General features: G+C 44.8%; 1 pseudogene; it reads right to left on the reverse strand.

Annotated features, from left to right (window-relative positions):
- Positions 1–9065: 9065 nt before the first annotated feature.
- Positions 9066–14059, reverse strand: LOC123066291 (uncharacterized; annotated as a pseudogene).
- Between the last annotated feature and the right edge of the window lie 3519 nt (positions 14060–17578).

Raw genomic sequence — 17578 nt, forward strand, 5'->3', positions numbered from 1 at the left:
TTCGATTCTCGCGACGATTCCCATCGGTGATAAGCAGCGGGGGAGGCGCCAACTCTTGCGCCCGCTCCTGCGTCGCCACGTCCTGAAAGTTCATGTCCCAACGGGACAGCCGGAGGCGCCATGCCGCAACGTCGTACGCACGAGCGCCCTCCTGGGCAGTGTCGAAGGTTCCGAGGCCGAGGCGCACGTCGCCCGACCGAATCTCGGCAGAGTAGGTGCTGTTGAAAATTCGCCCTCAGGATCGATCACATCAAATCACGACGAACCCGCGCACAAAAAACTGATGGCCAAAGGCATGTGTCATGCCTTGTTCTTCTTCTCTTTATTGATTTTCTGTTTCCTCCACAATACAATAAAACTCACGCAGGTGCTACATATATATATGCAGCCAATCTAAACCTAACCGACCTGTAGCAAACCTAGACTTACACGTTGTGACGCATCAGAATACAACTCCTAACCGGACTAGTACAACTCTCCTATTGTTTAAACCTAAATCTACTAGCACTCGTACAAACTAGCACCTGATACAGCTAGCACACACGTACGACAAGCTAACTCCAACTAGGACACGTAGGACACAACTAATAAATCAAGATGACTAACAATTTTTCCCTAATCTTGACACTTTGTTTTCGTGCTTTTTCGGTCTTGACTCGTTGTAGGTCATCCCTTGTCGGCTCATCCGCTCGCACCACGACAAGTTAAATTGCTAGGCTTCATTGATCGCAACAATCTCTCCCCAATTTCAACTTGGCGAATTTACGGACCACCTCAAATATGCCTTGGACTATCCAGCCTCGCTAGTAACCTATGGAACGCACCACCCGGTGGACTACACCAGCCACCCTAGCGAGATACATGCCTGCTCCTTGTGAATCATACCACCACGTGCACCACACCATGCACTCCAGTCTCATGTAGAGAGATGGCCTCATTGAAGAGACTCACCTTCATGGTTTACTGCCCCCACATAGTTGACCTTGATCCTTTCGTTGAGACACAGACGACCTGGGCTTCATCTTCAACGCCTCCTCATAAAGACGAGCACTTGGACATGACAACGACGACGACGACTGACTGACCGTGCTAACCCACACGACTCCTTGACTCATCAAACTCCCCCGGACGACGATCTTGACGAACTTCCGGCACCGCACTCTGGCACCACCTCCTCCGTCAACGATCTCCATCCATCGTCTTGCCGACGACATCCCGTCGTATTCCTCCATGTCGCTCCGCCGAACGACAATCTCCCGATCCTCCTCATCGCTGCAGCACCCAGCGACCATATCGCCCGCCCCGAGGCGCTAGTCGGGTGGCCACCCTGGGGCAAGTACGACTTCAAATCGACCTAGCTTTTATACCAATTGTTGGAAATTCGCCCTCAGGATCGATCACATCAAATCACGACGAACGCGCATACAAAAAGCTGATGGCCAAAGGCACGTGTCGTGCCTTGTTCTTCTTCTCTTCATTGATTTTCTGTTTCCTCCACGGTACAATAAAACTCACTCAGGTGCTACATATATATATGCAGCCAATCTAAACCTAACCGACCTGTAGCAAACCTAGACTTACACGTTGTGACGCATCGGAATACAACTCCTAACCGGACTAGTACAACTCTCCTATCGTTTAAACCTAAATCCTACTAGCACTCGTACAAACTAGCACCTGATACAGCCAGCACACACGTACGACAAGCTAACTCCAACTAGAACACGTAGGACACAACTAATAAATCAAGATTACTCTAACAATTTTTCCCTAATCTTGACATTTTGTTTTCGTGCTTCTTCGGTCTTGGCTCGTTGTAGATCATCCCTTGTCGACTCATCCGCTCGCACCACGACAAGTTAAATTGCTAGGCTTCATTGATTACAACAGGTGTCGACGGGGGCACGCGAACGCCGCGGTAGCCCAAAGCTCCCTGGCGGCGCGGCGGCGTGGTGGCGTGTCGGCGGCGAGGAGAGAAAGCGGTAGAGGGAGCGACGAGAGAGCGGCAGAGGGCGCTGCAATTTTATAGGCGCGCCAGAGCGGTGCGCCAAATCTAGCACGCGAGCTGCCTTTTTTCCCGTGCGCACAATCGCTTCCCGCCTCCACGGGAGCGCGCGAAAACGTCACGCGCGCGCTAAAATGTCGGTTTACTGCGCAGGCGTCTTTTGACGCGGCTGTTGGAGATGCTCTAACTATATATGTTCAAAAGATTTCATAAATAACATCAGTTTTTGACTTTGATACAACATCGCGCGTCTTACATATGCAAGCCGGTGTAGTATCCTGACAGCTCTGGCCTAAGATAGACACATAGCTTGTCGACCACAAACAAAGTCCTAGAGAGTCTCCCTTGCATAAGGATGAGATCGAGAGACATGGTTCTTAAATGCTACAGTCTGAAGTGATTCAAACATGCAACACTTTTTATACAATAAATATCTACACAGACAAGCTTAACACCCACTGATGATACACACCGGGATGGCTTCTTTCTAGGTCTCCCGCTTGGCAGGCTCCCGCCAAATCCAAAAGCAAGAAGTGGTTCAGGGGTTTCCATTTACAACGTGGAATCGAGACCTCGGGCACAACTCCAGCCAGCGCAAGTAATAGTTGAAGCAGCTGCTGAGTGAAGTTTCACATGCATGGCTCCATCCTGAGTCAGTGAAAGGAAAAGGCCAAGGCAAGAGCAGTATATCCTTGGTTAGGACTCGCTTCTTATAGCCTGCCTTTCCACAATGGTAATGAAATGATTGGTTGTTTTGTTCCAAACTTTGCATTCTGGTATAGCAGCTATAAGAAGAGGTCAACTAGAGTGGCTCAGCCCAAGACAACCATAATTGAATTCAGCGCCAGGCCTTTCGCTTATCCTCAGCAATACAATGCAACTTTCTATACAATTTTTTTCCGGTACAAGCAATTATGAATGTTGCCCTGTGCTGAGAATAAAAAGCCATGTATGCCGGTGAAAGAAAGTCAGCCATTAGTTATCTAGAGTTTAGTAAGCTGGAGCTCTTTCCCGGCCTAGAATGACCTTGCCACTTTGAGGAATCCACTCTTACCACTTATCAAGCAAACCATGTCCTATGGTGAAAGAGAAAAAATGTACCTTTGCCCGGACCAGGACCTAGAAATGGAAAACAAACCTACCATAATATGAATCCTCTTCTCGGGGATGATAATGTCAAGTTAATTTCTTACTCAAAAGTTGTTGCACGGTACTCAAAAGTGCTAAATAGATAGGTGCTTGGGCCAGGTAGAATTGAATGAAAAGAAGCAAACTACCGTTGTTTCAGCTGGAATGGAGGGCGAAGACCAATTGAGAGAAGTGTCTTTTCTTGGCTATCCAGATTTATTGGATCATTCCTTCCTGTGACGCCTTTTCCCCGTCCATCTCCTACGCTATGCATAGAACCTATCCTGTTGCTAGCGCTTGTGCTCAGCAACTACTCAACTAGTATGGAATGAGCGATTAACATGAGGAGTATAGAAGGGATTGGTCTATCTACCAAATTAATTCCATTTCCACTAGCTCGGGAAGCAGTAAACTAGTGGTGTGTGATGACGCGTATTCTCGGGTTAGGTGCTCATTCTGTTCTATCTGAGTAGCTGCTGAGCTTAAGTGCCAGCAGCAAGACATGATCCATGCATAGCCGAGGAGATGGATGGGGGAAAAGACGTCACAAGAAGGAATGACCCAATAAATCCCAATAGCCAAGATAAGACACTTCTCTCGATTGGTCTTCACCCTCCATACCTCCTAAAACAACTGTAGTTTGCTTCTTTTCGTTCACTTGTACCTGGCCCAAGCGCCTATCTATTTAGTACTTTCGAGTGCCGCGCAACTGCTTTCGAGTAAGAAAGCAAACTTGACATCATGATCCCCAAGAAGAGGATTCATATCATAGTAGGTTTGTTTTCCAATTCCAGGTCTTGATCTGGGAAAAGGTACACTTATTTTTTTCTTTCACCATAGGACAAGGTTTGCTTGATAAGTTGTACAAATTGATTACTCACAAGTGGCAAGGTCATCCTAGGTCGGGAAAGAGCTCGGGTTGACTAAACACTAGAAAACTAATGGCCGACTTTCCCTCACCTTGGCATACATGGCTTTTTCTTCTTAACACAGGGAAACATTCGTAATCAATTGTACATAAACTTTTATAGAAAGTTGCATGGTCTGGCTGAGGATGCGAGAAAAGCCTGCCGTTGAATTAAGCATGATTGTCTTGGCTGGGCCACCCTAGTTGACCTCTTTCTTATAGCTGCTATCTAGCAAGCACGAACACAACAGGAATTGCCAATATGTCGTTTTGATAAGGCGGGATACAGGGACACAGCGGGATACAACAGGATACACACATATCCCTAGTATCCCCTGATTTTTGTTAAAAAAAAGAAAACAATGTTGGGATACATATGTGAGACGGTTGGGATACGACCTGGCCCAAAAAACAGCATTGGCCCAAAACGAAACCCTATTTTTTGCAGGAGCCGCACACACCTTTCCACACAAAAACGAGGTGCTCCCAGGTCGGAGCCTTTCTTGGATCGAAGCTGTGACCTCCTAGATCGACACCATCATCGCCTTGACTCGATGTCGCTGCCGCCGGCGACGCGTGTAACACCCTGGATTTTCCCTTCTGGAAAATTCCTTTCTTGTTTCGCCTCATGTCTTTTTTTGTTTGCTTTTTATTTTCACTCTTGTGTTTAATTTAGAGTATTGACTTGCATAGCTACTTGGACTTCGGGTTTTGCCTCCAAAAACCCTAACTGCCCCCTCTGCTAACAGAAACCCCAGGACCCCAGTTGAACTGCAACACCCATATTCCTTGTACATAAAATCCCCAAAATATTTGCAGAGCCTCTCCTACAAATATATTCACCATTTCCATCTTAAACCACCCACTCCCAAGTCAAGTTTTGACCAGAGCATCCCTCCTAAGTTTTTGCCAGATCTATCAAGTTGCAAAGCAAGTGCATTATAACTTCACCCTATGAAGCTCATAGTTTTCATACACCACCATACTCTTGTATCTTACAGGACCACCAAATTTGAGCCACACCCAAAACCCATAGCTTCCTCCACAATTTTCCCAAAGGTTGCATCCACCTAGGCATGTTGTGAAGGAAGTATATTTTTCATCCACCCACTTGATCCAGAAAAAAATCATGATTCTCAAATATGACAAATTACCCATGCCACCAAAAATATAGCACATGACACCACTCCATATAACCCTGGCGAATTTCCAAAGATATGGACCAGAGAGCCTAGTTCTACATGAAGTGCACTTTTCCCTTAGTCATTTCATCCCAAATTTTGCATGCATGATCTACATCATATAGGACCCCACCACACCAAAATTTGGCTTTATTAGCTTCACCATTTGAGCACAACAAGTTCTCCAAGTTTCTGTGCATACTGTCAAGTTGCACATGAAGTACCATTTAGGATCATCCACTTGCCACCAAAATTTACAGGCATGCCCATCACCATATTAGATCACCCTATAGAGAAAATCTGCCCAAATGGTCAAGCCATTTCACCACAGAAAGATCACCAAGTTTCTGTACACAATTTCTGGTTGTACAGGAAGTGCCACATAGAGGCATCTATATGTCCTCATATTTGACAAAAGCATCCACCATCATACCAAACAATGCCACAACAAAAATGAGCATGTTTTTGGCAAAGCCAATTCCAAATGGCAGATCGCAAACACCTACAGACAGAAACCTAAGATGGATGCTCAGCTCACAACTAAACCTCACTAGACCCAACCCAGCACACACTCACACTAAAACACTAAGGAATGCACTCTGGACATGGTTGTTTACACGGGAAGGCGCCAGAGCATGCCATGCCCGTGGTGATCACCCCCAGAGCGTGCCATCTGCGCGCTCTACTGTTCATCCTATAATACCGATGTCTTACTTGTTGATACCAGTGTAAAGGGAAACGCTTAAAAATCGGTCAAAAACGTCCTGGATTGGGTTGGCGATGTGGGACTGAAGCATCGGCCTTACCCTGAACTGAAGCCGCCGGCGTGTCCACCCGCTCCGCCCCGCGTACCTGACGCCGGCGTGGGGAATGAGGAAGACTCGCCGGGGCGCGACCCCGATGCTCCTCCTCTCACCGCCGGCTGTCGTCGCCTCCCTCGCCACTGACCTCGAACTAATCCTACACGTGGGGAATGAGGAAGACTCGTCGTTATATACAGTTGCGGGTGGATGGATGTGGCCCTGTCGATGACGGCCCAGGTTTACGGCTAAAACTGACCACTCAATCGCGGCCGGAGAGAGCGTTGAGTGGGGAGGGGGCGAGAAGTTCGGGCAGGTGGCGCGAGCGGCGGGGCGGCGTCGTGGGTGGTGGCTGGTGGGGCGGTTGGGCAACGACGCGCACCTCCACGACGACGCCGTTCCTCGACTCCCGCGTCGTGGGTGGTTGGGCAGATGGACAAAGACCGGCGCTCCTCGACTCCCGCGTCGACGCGCTCGATTCTGACGGGATGTCGTACATGGGACGCGCGGTTGATCAAGAACGCGCCGGAGGTGAAGAAGCTCGTTGCCCTGTCCCGAGCCGGCGGCACATGAGCCAGCCTCGCCCAGCTCCTCCTCTCATGCCTCGCCGGCGACCGGCTCCTTCTCCACCGAGGCTCTCCCGTGCCTCTTCCTGACCAACCTGCTCCTCCGCGGCTGCTCCAATCAAGCTGGTCCGCCTTGACAGCGCCCGCCACCTGTTCGACCGGATGCCACGGTGGAACCTCGTCTCCTGGGGCTCCGACATCACCATGTATGCGCAGCACGGCCGTGAGGGAGATGCCTCCGAAGGCCAAGGGCAGAATGAGTTCCTACTCTCCACTGCCCTGAGGGCCTGCACACATTCGAGGGCGGTCTGTTTTGGCGAGCAGGTGCAGATGGCCTCTACGCGAATGCCTACTTAAGTCAATCTGGTACACTACTAATTCTGGGAAGATGGGTAGTAATCCTGAACTATTTCATTGAGACTGTTAGTGTTACTTGCGGCATTTTGCCAACGACCATCTGACTGGTAAGTGGTAACTAAAGACCACGGTTGAGAAGGGATGAAATCAGATCAAACGAAAAAGAAACGGGCATGAGACATCATATTGGCCTTGGTAATGCTTGTCTATGTCGAATACCGTAGGCTACTCTGCCATAATTACTTGTCATTCCTTCTGTTACTGGTTTGGTGATTTGCAATTCTGAACACTTAAAGATTAACCAATCTTACATAAAAAAATAAGCTTGACAAATCTGTAAACCAAGTCAACTGTACACAATAAAATTATTGTACCTCCTCAATCAGGATTGTATTTAGTGTTGCTTATTTGATGTGATTCAATATTTGGGTTTCTTGATTGATAATTGTCTAACTATGGTTCGTGTATTATTAGGTTCTGATCTGCAAACTTGCCTAGTTCATTTGCAGCATCTATGATTTTGTATCGATCATCTTGTTTTTTAAATTCCTCTTTCTTTTCTTCCATATATATGGACAAAATTTGTACTTCTTATGTTTAGTTGGTTAACAGGAAGAAATAAAAAAGATTTATCGCGCAGTTACTCAATTTTGGATGGAATAACCCATTTCATCTGCTCTTTGGAGCTGATCTCTCTCCTATAGATCCCGACCAGTTCTTGCTATAACTACATATGCATATATAATTTTAGTTAATACAAGCCATCTTATCATACCTTATTACATTTTGCTAGGGCATTGACTTGAAGATGACCACTTTCCTTGTTAGACTTTGTGTCTTTTGTTCTAGTTGTGCTAAAATGGCTTCAACTTTGCTGTCGAGCAATCAGTAATTGTCAATGTGGTATATCTATTCATTTCCTGCCTTCAAAAGCCGTTTAAGTAAGATCAAGATAATATGTACAAAAGAGGTTGGATTATGTATCCCGTGGCTACCAACTTCCTGTAGCCTTTTCAAAATTCTCTGTACATTTTGAATTTTGAACCCATGAATTGAACTTGGAAAAAAAAAGCAAATCTCAGTTTTAACTGAAACAATACCGTATTGTTCACTGAGTTATGCTTGATTTGTTGGAATGTCTTCAATTTTTCGGCATTGTTTGATTTTTTTTTGCACTTTTTAGAACTTTGTGCATTTCAATGGCATAATGACGGTGTTTTCTAGGTATCGGCGGCATGTACCACAAGGTGTCAGGCTGGATTTTTGCCATCGGTCACAGATGCATCGGCAACCACATCCGATCCCGAGTTCCCGATTTTTGCTTTGGTCGGCTTAACACGAGGTAAGTTCGTCTAAGGGACCTTTACTTCCGAGGTCTGGAACCAATGAGTTATTTATGAAATGTTTGTTTCATGTGATAGAGATATTGGATGCACGTTTTTTTTTTACCTTAGCCACCTCATGAACAATTGGCCACCTCGTGGGTCTGCAATGTACAGTATGAACCCTGGGTTCATCATCGTGACCGAGTAATCTGGTGTACTTCGCATTTTTTCATTGAAAATTAGAGATGAGATGTCGAAGTTTCGTCGATTTTCCTACCATGGATGCTAGGATGAACTAACCGTGATGAACAGTTGGCCACCTCGTGGGTCTGCAATGTACAGTCTGAACCGTGGGTTCGTCATCATGACCAAGCAATCTGGTGTACTTTGCATTTTTTTTCATTGAGAATGAACAATCTGTCTGGACAGATTTCTTTCCATAACTAAAATCAATTCTCCATTGGCCCATGGAATACACAATACCGACCTTATACCTGCTGTTGGTGCTAGATGGTACTATGGTTTTGAAAACTGGGAGTCTCCTTGTGGTGACCAGAAGAAACTACCCATACATCTATTCAACCTCTTTCCAAGGAGCTGCAAACATATGGCACACTCCAAGATTCTCATTTTAGATCCGTTTAGACAGAACATTGTTACCCATTGTTATTACACAGGAACAATATAGTAGAATTGGCTGGTGTCATCGTGCTATATGTTTACAGATATACATGAATAGAATTGACAATCAGTATGGTAAAACATTCACTCCTAGCTTATATGTGCATAACTTTGTTTAGTCGTTGTTAGCCTCACCATCTTCACCTACATGCTGCTCTGAGGCATCGAGTTGTGATAGGGCGAAAGCACTGGAGTCATAGCATGAGCCCTTGGTGGTAGCACGCTGCCACTTGTGGCAACTCAGCCATGACATTAGGTAAGGGACCTTCGTGTACCATCTTTCATAGATGTTTAGATAGTCTCTAATGTTCCTTTCAATCTCAGTCACGTCATTGCTGAGGTTCACCATGGTTTCCTTGGTTGCACAGTGGCCCTCGCTAGGGTGCCTGATACTGTTCCATAGTTCCCGTGGGCCCTCACCGCACATGGGATGTTGCATCTCCACCATGACCAATAATCCCTTCATGAGCCAGATGCGCATGCGCTCCGCCGCCACCTCATGATGGATGCCTAGCTTGTCGGGTGAGCAGTCGGAGAGTGGTCGCAGAATGAAGACATCCTTGTCAGCCAGCCGCTTGCTCGCATCGAAGCTTCTGTACTGGCCGCCGATGGTCAGAAGCTTCTTGGTGCTCTCCCCGACTCTTAGGTAGACTATGAAGTTCTTCTGCTCCCCCGCGTACATGTTATCGATGTCTATCACTCCGGTTTGTTTGTCTGATCCCACAAGGTTCTTGTAGCCACCAGACTCGATGGAAGATATTGTAATGCCCTCATGAGCTGCGAGGGTGATCTGTATGAACCTTGCAGCGACAGACGTGATGCCAGTTGTGAATAACTTGAAGGCTTCATGGATGCAGTTGTCATCTTCATCAAGGAAGGAGTAGGTGCCACAGGTCTTGTCGGCGATATACTTCATGACCTCCGGATCGTGGTGTTTCTGCACACCAATTGTGTGCACGGGGAATTCAGAAGAGATCTCTGTCTTGAGGGCTGCCATGCCATCACCATTGGAGACGAACAGGATGCAACCTACACGGTCGTATGCCTCTTCCGCTCCACGCCCTATCAGGATCTATGTCAATTTAATCAGCACAAAAAGTTATACTAAGTAAATTCCAAAAATATAGGATTTGAAAATAATTTTTTGCCTTAATACAAATTCGATGGCATGTTTCAATAGGAAAGCATGATGATATGTGTACCTCAACTCCCTCTCGCAGAGCGGCAATTGTATTGTTGCCATGGCTCCCATCAAGCTCATTGATCATGACCTTGGCAATTTCCTTGCCTTTGTTGGACGTGAAGGTTAACTTCATAGTGTGGGGCACACTTCCCTTGAACCACACAATAGAGAACCGGTCGTTTGGGCCGAGCTTGTCGATGACTGTCATTAGGGCTTGCTTGATGGTTTTCAGCTTCCAATGACTCACCCTGCCCATGTTGATGTCAACAACCACAACAATGTCCACGCCAGCACGTGGCATCTCCTCTGTGTGGCGCCATGGCGCTGCTGTGATACGCACTAGGACTGGAAATTTGTTGCACGTCTTGCCACACAAAATCGCTTTACTCGTGAACGTGTGTAGCTTCACCTGAATTAATATATGTTGTCTGATTCATTGATCGGTCGTACCAAATCCAAATTAAGGATGTTCTGTAATACAAGCTTACCATGTCTCCTTGCGTCCATGATTGCGACTCACCGACCATGACAAGGCCTGCAAGAGACAACTTTTATTTTATTTCAACAGTAAATACAAATAGTCGTGCCTTGGCTCGCATGTATGCATTGGTTCCTGGATGACCACTACTATCTCACGAGGTTTATCTTTTAAATTAGATTTTGGAGTTTGATCCTATCTGCTTGTTTGAATTGTTGTTGTTTTTTTAAAAAAATATAGGATATTTATCCATAGGTTCTTTATATAATAAAGACCCTCTGTATTGAAAGAATGAACTAAAATTTTATATTCTGATTTTGGATTTCTAGCTAGATGCTAGGCTCTTTCCGAAAGTAATCATGTCTATCACAACTATGGTACATATTCCACTAGCCTGGTAGAGTTTAGGCAGTATACTCCTATAAAGGTTCAACATGTCATGACATCTATTTGTTTCTTAATTACTTTATGCTTTAAGGAGGCCCTGATGAGCTTCACCGCCTGTGTGCAACACGTTTAAGGTGAACAGTTTATCAATTGCTTTCACATCGATCAAATTGTTTACGGAGTTGACTGAGACCATGGAACAGTGTTACATGCTACACAAATAGAGATTGCTACAGAATTTCCAATAGCAAACTTCTCGTCCTAGTTGGTTCAGAATAGTCTTATCTCTTGTAGGGTTATGCTTATCTCAAATGGTTCTTACTAATTTTTGCATCACAATTGTTTCTGTTTTCTTTCACAAAAACAGTTTATTATGACCTTTTCACAAAATTGGATAGAATACGCAACTCATCCTAGACAGTTTATTATGAGTCGGCTTGGTTTGGCTGCTATGTGGGTTACCGGGTGCTCCCTGTGCCACACTAATTAATTCTTTTGGAGCACTGCTGGTGATACCATGTACTCGTGGTTGCACCTCTCAAACTTTGTCAAGTTTTAGAGAAGTGAGTTGCAGAAGGTGCATCTACTATACATACATGGTTTTAAATCTTGATCCGTTAAGAATATCGATAATGAGAGAGAAAAGAGCTTGTCTGTATACAGTAATGAGCTAATGATTGTGAATTCACAATTACCCTGTCAATGGTAGCTTCTGTGTCATTTAGTCGATGGATAATATCTATTATATCAGGCCTTTTGTGCCTATCGTACTCCATGCAGCTCAGTGCTATCTCAGTACATATATTCACTTGATGGCAGTGTGCTTTTAATTGCTTGTGAGAAGAACACGTTGAACGCAACCTGCGTCTCCAGTTTGTTTGTACCTGTGTATGAAAGTGGAAAGCCATAATAGTGAGATACACATGTGTAAAGCATATCACGATTTGTTACAAATAACTATTGGTATTTTTTTAATCTTTTTCCCTATAAAGTGAAGATATGGTGTTTCTTACTTGGTCAAGAAACTCTTGGTGAGACATTTCAGCGCTTCTGGTGTGGCCGCTTGGCCCTGCAATTACCTTTGTCATTGCAACACCCAAGCTGAATATGTCAAACTTGTTCGAGATTGCATTTTCATGTATGTATTCTGGCGGCATGTACCCACTGTTGTTGAACATTTATAATTATTAGAGATACGATGAATATGAAAATATATCTAATTAGTAAGCATGCCTTGGCTAACTACGAAATGGATTCATTAGCAACATGAATTAACTTACATTGTTCCTGAAACACTTTCTGCGACCATCGTTTTATGTTCACGGAAGAGCCTAGACAAACCAAAATCCGCAAGTTTTGGGAACATGTTCTCATCTAGAAGTATGTTGTCCGGTTTTAGGTCCAAATGGTAAATTGGTTTTTTGAATCCTTCATGAAGGTATTGTAAGCCCTCACATGTCCCCTTGATAATTTTTTATCGTGTCTGCCAATCGAGGCCATCAGATTCCTCTGTAATGTGGAACAAAGATTACAAATTAAGTGAAAATACATGTCGACGATGTTTTTCTTCATATGCCTGTTGTAGCGTGCTGAGAATGTAGAACGTCATACCAGAGAGATGCTTCTGCAGGCTCCCTTTTTGCATATACTCGAAGCATAGCGCTTTGGTTATCTCTTCAGCAAAAATGGTTTCTTCCGTGCATATGATAGGTTTATGTTGTGTCTCATAGCAATAGCCAACTAACTGTACAATGTTCTGATGTTCGAGCCTCATTAGGTTATCAAACTCACGTCGGAATTGCCCATCGTCAATGTCTAGCCTGTTATGAAGCAACTTCACTGCAATCTCTTTGCCATCGCCAAGTGCACCCTATCCAAGGTGCAGAAAATTGAAGTTATTCATTAGGGCTTTTGAGATGCAGAAAATTTGAAGTGTTCAGTTTAGTTTTGTTGATTGTGTCATTTTAGTGCAAAGAAGAATTTTTTGGGGAAGTTAAACTTTCAAATTTGTAAGTAAGAAGGTATGTAATTTGAAGTAATACACTGTTTTTATAGTAATACACTATTTCAAATTTGTAAATAAGCAGGTATGTAATTTAAAGTAATACACTTTTTTTAGAAAGGTCTAGCTTTACAAAGTAAGAAGAGCAGTATTATGATGTTTGTACAGCTAAGTCTTTGTCAGTTAGAAACCAGTTGTCCTGAATGGGTCTCTTACCCTGTAAACCTTTCCATACGCTCCTTCACCAATTGCTCGCTCCTTGCAGAAATTATCTGTGATTTCTTGTAATTCTCGCATCGATAGATGTGTTGTCTTTTGTAGTTTGCAGCTTGTGGTAATGTCTCTGCTGGTACATATTAATACCCTTAGCTATGGATAAGGACATTAAAGAACATAGAGTTGACCAGTTTTTCTTGAACATATTAATGTTGGTTATGGGGGGTGTCTAGACATGGCATATATGTATACATACTACAATGGAAGTATATACATTCAAGCAGCGAGACAGGCAGTGAAAGTATAAGCATAGAAGGATGAAACAATAGCAGATTTATTAAATGGTGAGACTTTGGTAGACATTTGTCCCATCTCATAACAAATCATTTCAACATTTGTTCCATTGCAACCATTTAATGGATTAGTCTTTCTGCATCTTGAGCTGTGGAATGAGTTTTGAGTTGAATTTCTTTACGATGGTAGATACATGCCACCGTGCCCATGTAATCAATATATCTTTTACAAATTTGTGACATTTTATTACACGAACTGATGACTGAATACACGGGGTGACTCAGTGAGATTGCTGCACTAACATCCAGAGAGCAACATGCTACAAACTAAAACCCTTACGCACATGAGCATGTTGCTACCACAGAATCTCATACTAGGTATTTATCGATGTCAGGGTACTAACCTGGAGCCTGAGCATGAGCTGGAGCTGGAGCTGGAGCCAGAGCCGGATCCGGAGCTGGAGCTGGAGCTGGAGGTGGAGGTCTTCAGGGTTTGTTTGTTTGGGCTCCCAGCAGCCGTTACTCCATGTAAGTCGCCTGGAGACGCCATGCCTGTTGATGGTACTGCTTGTCCTTCACAGGAAGGAGGGGTGGAGGGAGGGATAGGTAATGAAGAAGCTCACCCACCTGAATTACTAATACACTATGAACTGCAGTAGAAATGCGGATTGCCCATACGCGTTAACTAATCAATCAGTCAATCTGATTAACTACTCGTAGCAAACGCGCTCGCGGGGGAGCAATATTCTCTTGACTTAGCAGGGGCAAAGTCAGTGGTCGTAGCTTATACTCCCTCCGTTCGGAATTAATTGTCTCGAAAATTGATGTATCTAGAACTAAAATACATCTAGATACATCCATTTCTACGACAAGTAATTCCTAACGGAGGAAGTATATTGGAGTGACTTGGAATGGATAGTAGCAGTCAGATTTAGAATGCATCGTTCCGAGGTTTAAAGCTATAGTCTCAGTACTAATAGTGACAATAAAATAAGTACGTACTCCCTCCGTCCGAAAATAGTTGTCATCAAAATGGATAAAAAAATATGTATCTAGAACTAAAATACGTCTAGATACATCCCTTTTTATCCATTTTGATGACAAGTATTTCCGGACGGAGGTAGTATTACTTTGCTGCGTGGTTTACGACATGACCAGCCTGGTCCTGGGAGTTGCTTCTTTCTTTGTCCAAGGTCTACTCTGCTTGGCTTTAGTCTGAAACAAAAAGTCATTGCTCTGACTTGCCTCCAGCATGCATACACACAGCTGCTTCGTCTGTATACGACAATTATTAGGGGAACCAGACTTGACTCAATCCGCAGGAGTACATACATGCGAGCATCGTGCTTTAGAGTTTAGATCCGGCACATGCATGGAGTATTTTGGTAGACTTGACCCTGCCAGCGTTGCGATTGGTCGTGTGGCTTGAGTTAGTTATCTACGAGTAGATAGACATGTGCACCTCCTTGCCAGCATCGTTGGTGCAAGTTATCCCTAAGTCAAAATTACCCCATGGCAAAGGCGCCACATATTTTTTGTTTGTTGCGGGATGGAATTTTACTCTCCATATCTTCTTCTGATTACCTCAGCTCATCGACCCTTTCCTTGCCATCAATTTGTAGCTAGCTAAGCTTCTTCAGGAAATTCCTCCCCGTCTTGATTAGCTCAACTCACTAGTAGAAAAGAGGGCTTTGGTCCACCCCGGGTTAGCCCATTAGTCCCGGTTCAGTCTAGAACCGGGACTAATGGGGGCATTAGTCCCGGTTCGTGCGTCCAGGGGCCACGTGGGCCATTTGTCCCGGTTCGTCTGGACCTTTTAGTCCCGGTTGGTGCCACGAACTGGGACTAAAGGATGCGATGCCCATTAGTCCTGGTTCGTGGCACCAACCGAGACTAAAGGGTTAGACCTTTAGTCCCGGTTCGTTCCACCAACCGGTACTAATGGAGTTTGAGGCATTAGTACCGGTTCATGGCACGAACTGGTACTAAAGATCCCATTTTCAAATTCTACCCCCCCGATCGCCTTTTCAGTTTTAAAAAAAATAAAAGAAAATGATGAAAATGTCAAAAAAATAAAAGAAAATAAGTTTCCCATGTGTTATGTGGTCTAGTTGTTGGAAAAATTTGCAAATATGAATTTCGACTTCATTTGCAAAATCTCTCGAGAATTTGTAAAAATGGGCATAACTTTTGCATACTAACTCGGATGAAAAAGTTTTTTATATGAAAAATCATCTACTCGAAAAGTTACATCCAAATTTAACCGGGGGAACCCCGTTAAACATTTTAAAAATCCTCAAAAACCTAACAGAAAAAAGTTACGGGCCTTTTTAGATCTAGAGTGGAAAAAATCGAAAAAATTTCAAACTGTGGTCAAACAATGGTCAAACTAATTATTCTACAAAATTAGTGTTACTAAATAATTATTTCAGTTATTTTGAATTTTGGTCAAATCTGGTCAAACTGTGGTCAAACAATGGTCAAACTAATTATTCAAGAAATATTAGTGTTACTAAATAATAATTGTTTTTTAAAACAATAGTTTCAAACTCAAACAGTGAAATGTGTCATTTCATGCTCAAGCAAAATTTCTGAAGGTTAATAGGATTGGCATCTTACTATTGTCAGGAAAACAACAAGTGCAGACTTGGAAACGAGGGAGAATAGAACCCGGAAGTTAAGCGTGCTCAGGCCGGGGAGTGGGAAGATGAGTGACCGTTTGGGAAGTTAGATGATTTGGAATGATGAAGGGTGATTAGAGATTAGAGGATAAATTGAGCAGTGATGAGGGGTGGTGATTAGAGATTAGAGGTTAAAATAATTCAGAAATTTAAAAACAAAAAAAATTCAAAAAAAAATCGTAAGGCCTTACCAACCGGGACAAAAGCCCCTTTATCTACTAGTAACTACTACTGTTTCAGTTACTGGTAGTCGTGTTGCATAGCATCGTGCTAGTTTATATGATCAGTAGCTCTAGTACTTAGCTTAGTTGTGTCCTTCATCACTACTACTTGACTGAAACTACAGCCTAGTGTTTGTCCAGGACTTTATCGATCGATTAGGGCCAGCGATAATCACATCGTTCTAAACAACGAGAGAAGAGACGTGTTGCTCAATTGGTCTGTTAGATCAAGGAATCAAACGAATTGATCTTTACGTAGACAAGCAGACATCAAAATAAATTAATCTTCAGCAGCGTGCATCGAATGGTGACTCGGGGGGCGACGTTGGGCTCGGTGGTTGGACGGCGGTCCACAAGGGTGGCCGCTCGCCAGGCTACCTCTCCTCCGGGCCGGGGGTGGAGGTGAACCTGGGGACTCGCTTTAGGGTGCTACGGAGGATGAGCTCAGCTCTTCCTGTCCGGCAGGGTAGCTAGGTAAGCCTGGCGGAGGATGAGATCACCGACAGCACCAAAGAGTAGGGCACGGCTTCCGCCTTGGTCAACCAGGGCAAGGGCCATCAAGGAGTTAATTGCAGGGAAGTACCACACTTGGGGCAGTTGTAACGGATCGGTATCACTATTCAGATTTTTTACAAATCAGTACCACGTTTGAGGCTGATCATTGCAATACGGGCTAAGCCGCGTATAACTCTGTATGGACGCTGTATCTGACAACCCGGCCCCACCAATCAGTTCACAAGCTGCCGAACCGGTGCGTTGCTCGGGTGGCTAGGACGGACCCGGCTCGGTCGGTCTTGGCTCGGTCTAACCCTAGCAGTTCTCTCCTCTCCCTCTCCCTCTCCCTCTCCTCGCGATGGCTAGTCCGGGCGGCGGCGGCGGCGGCGGTCGCGGTGGCCGGAGCAGCGGTGGCGTTGTGGGCTGGTACGGAGACCTCCCCGGACTCGGGAGCAATGCGCACAGAGGAATCGAAATCGACGACGAGGAGTCCAGTTCGTCTGCTTACTACAGCGACGACGAGGAGGGCATGGAGGCGCCGCTGTCCATGGAGCAGAGGATGCGACTGGCTGAGATCTGGGTGGCCAACCCTACCACGTGCCATCACTGGAGCCATGGATTGGGTGGCCTACTGTAAGTGCTCTGTCCTCTCCCTCTCTACTCTCTCATTTG

Source organism: Triticum aestivum, chromosome 3B (assembly GCF_018294505.1).
Source record: "Triticum aestivum cultivar Chinese Spring chromosome 3B, IWGSC CS RefSeq v2.1, whole genome shotgun sequence".
Taxonomy (NCBI): domain Eukaryota; kingdom Viridiplantae; phylum Streptophyta; class Magnoliopsida; order Poales; family Poaceae; genus Triticum; species Triticum aestivum.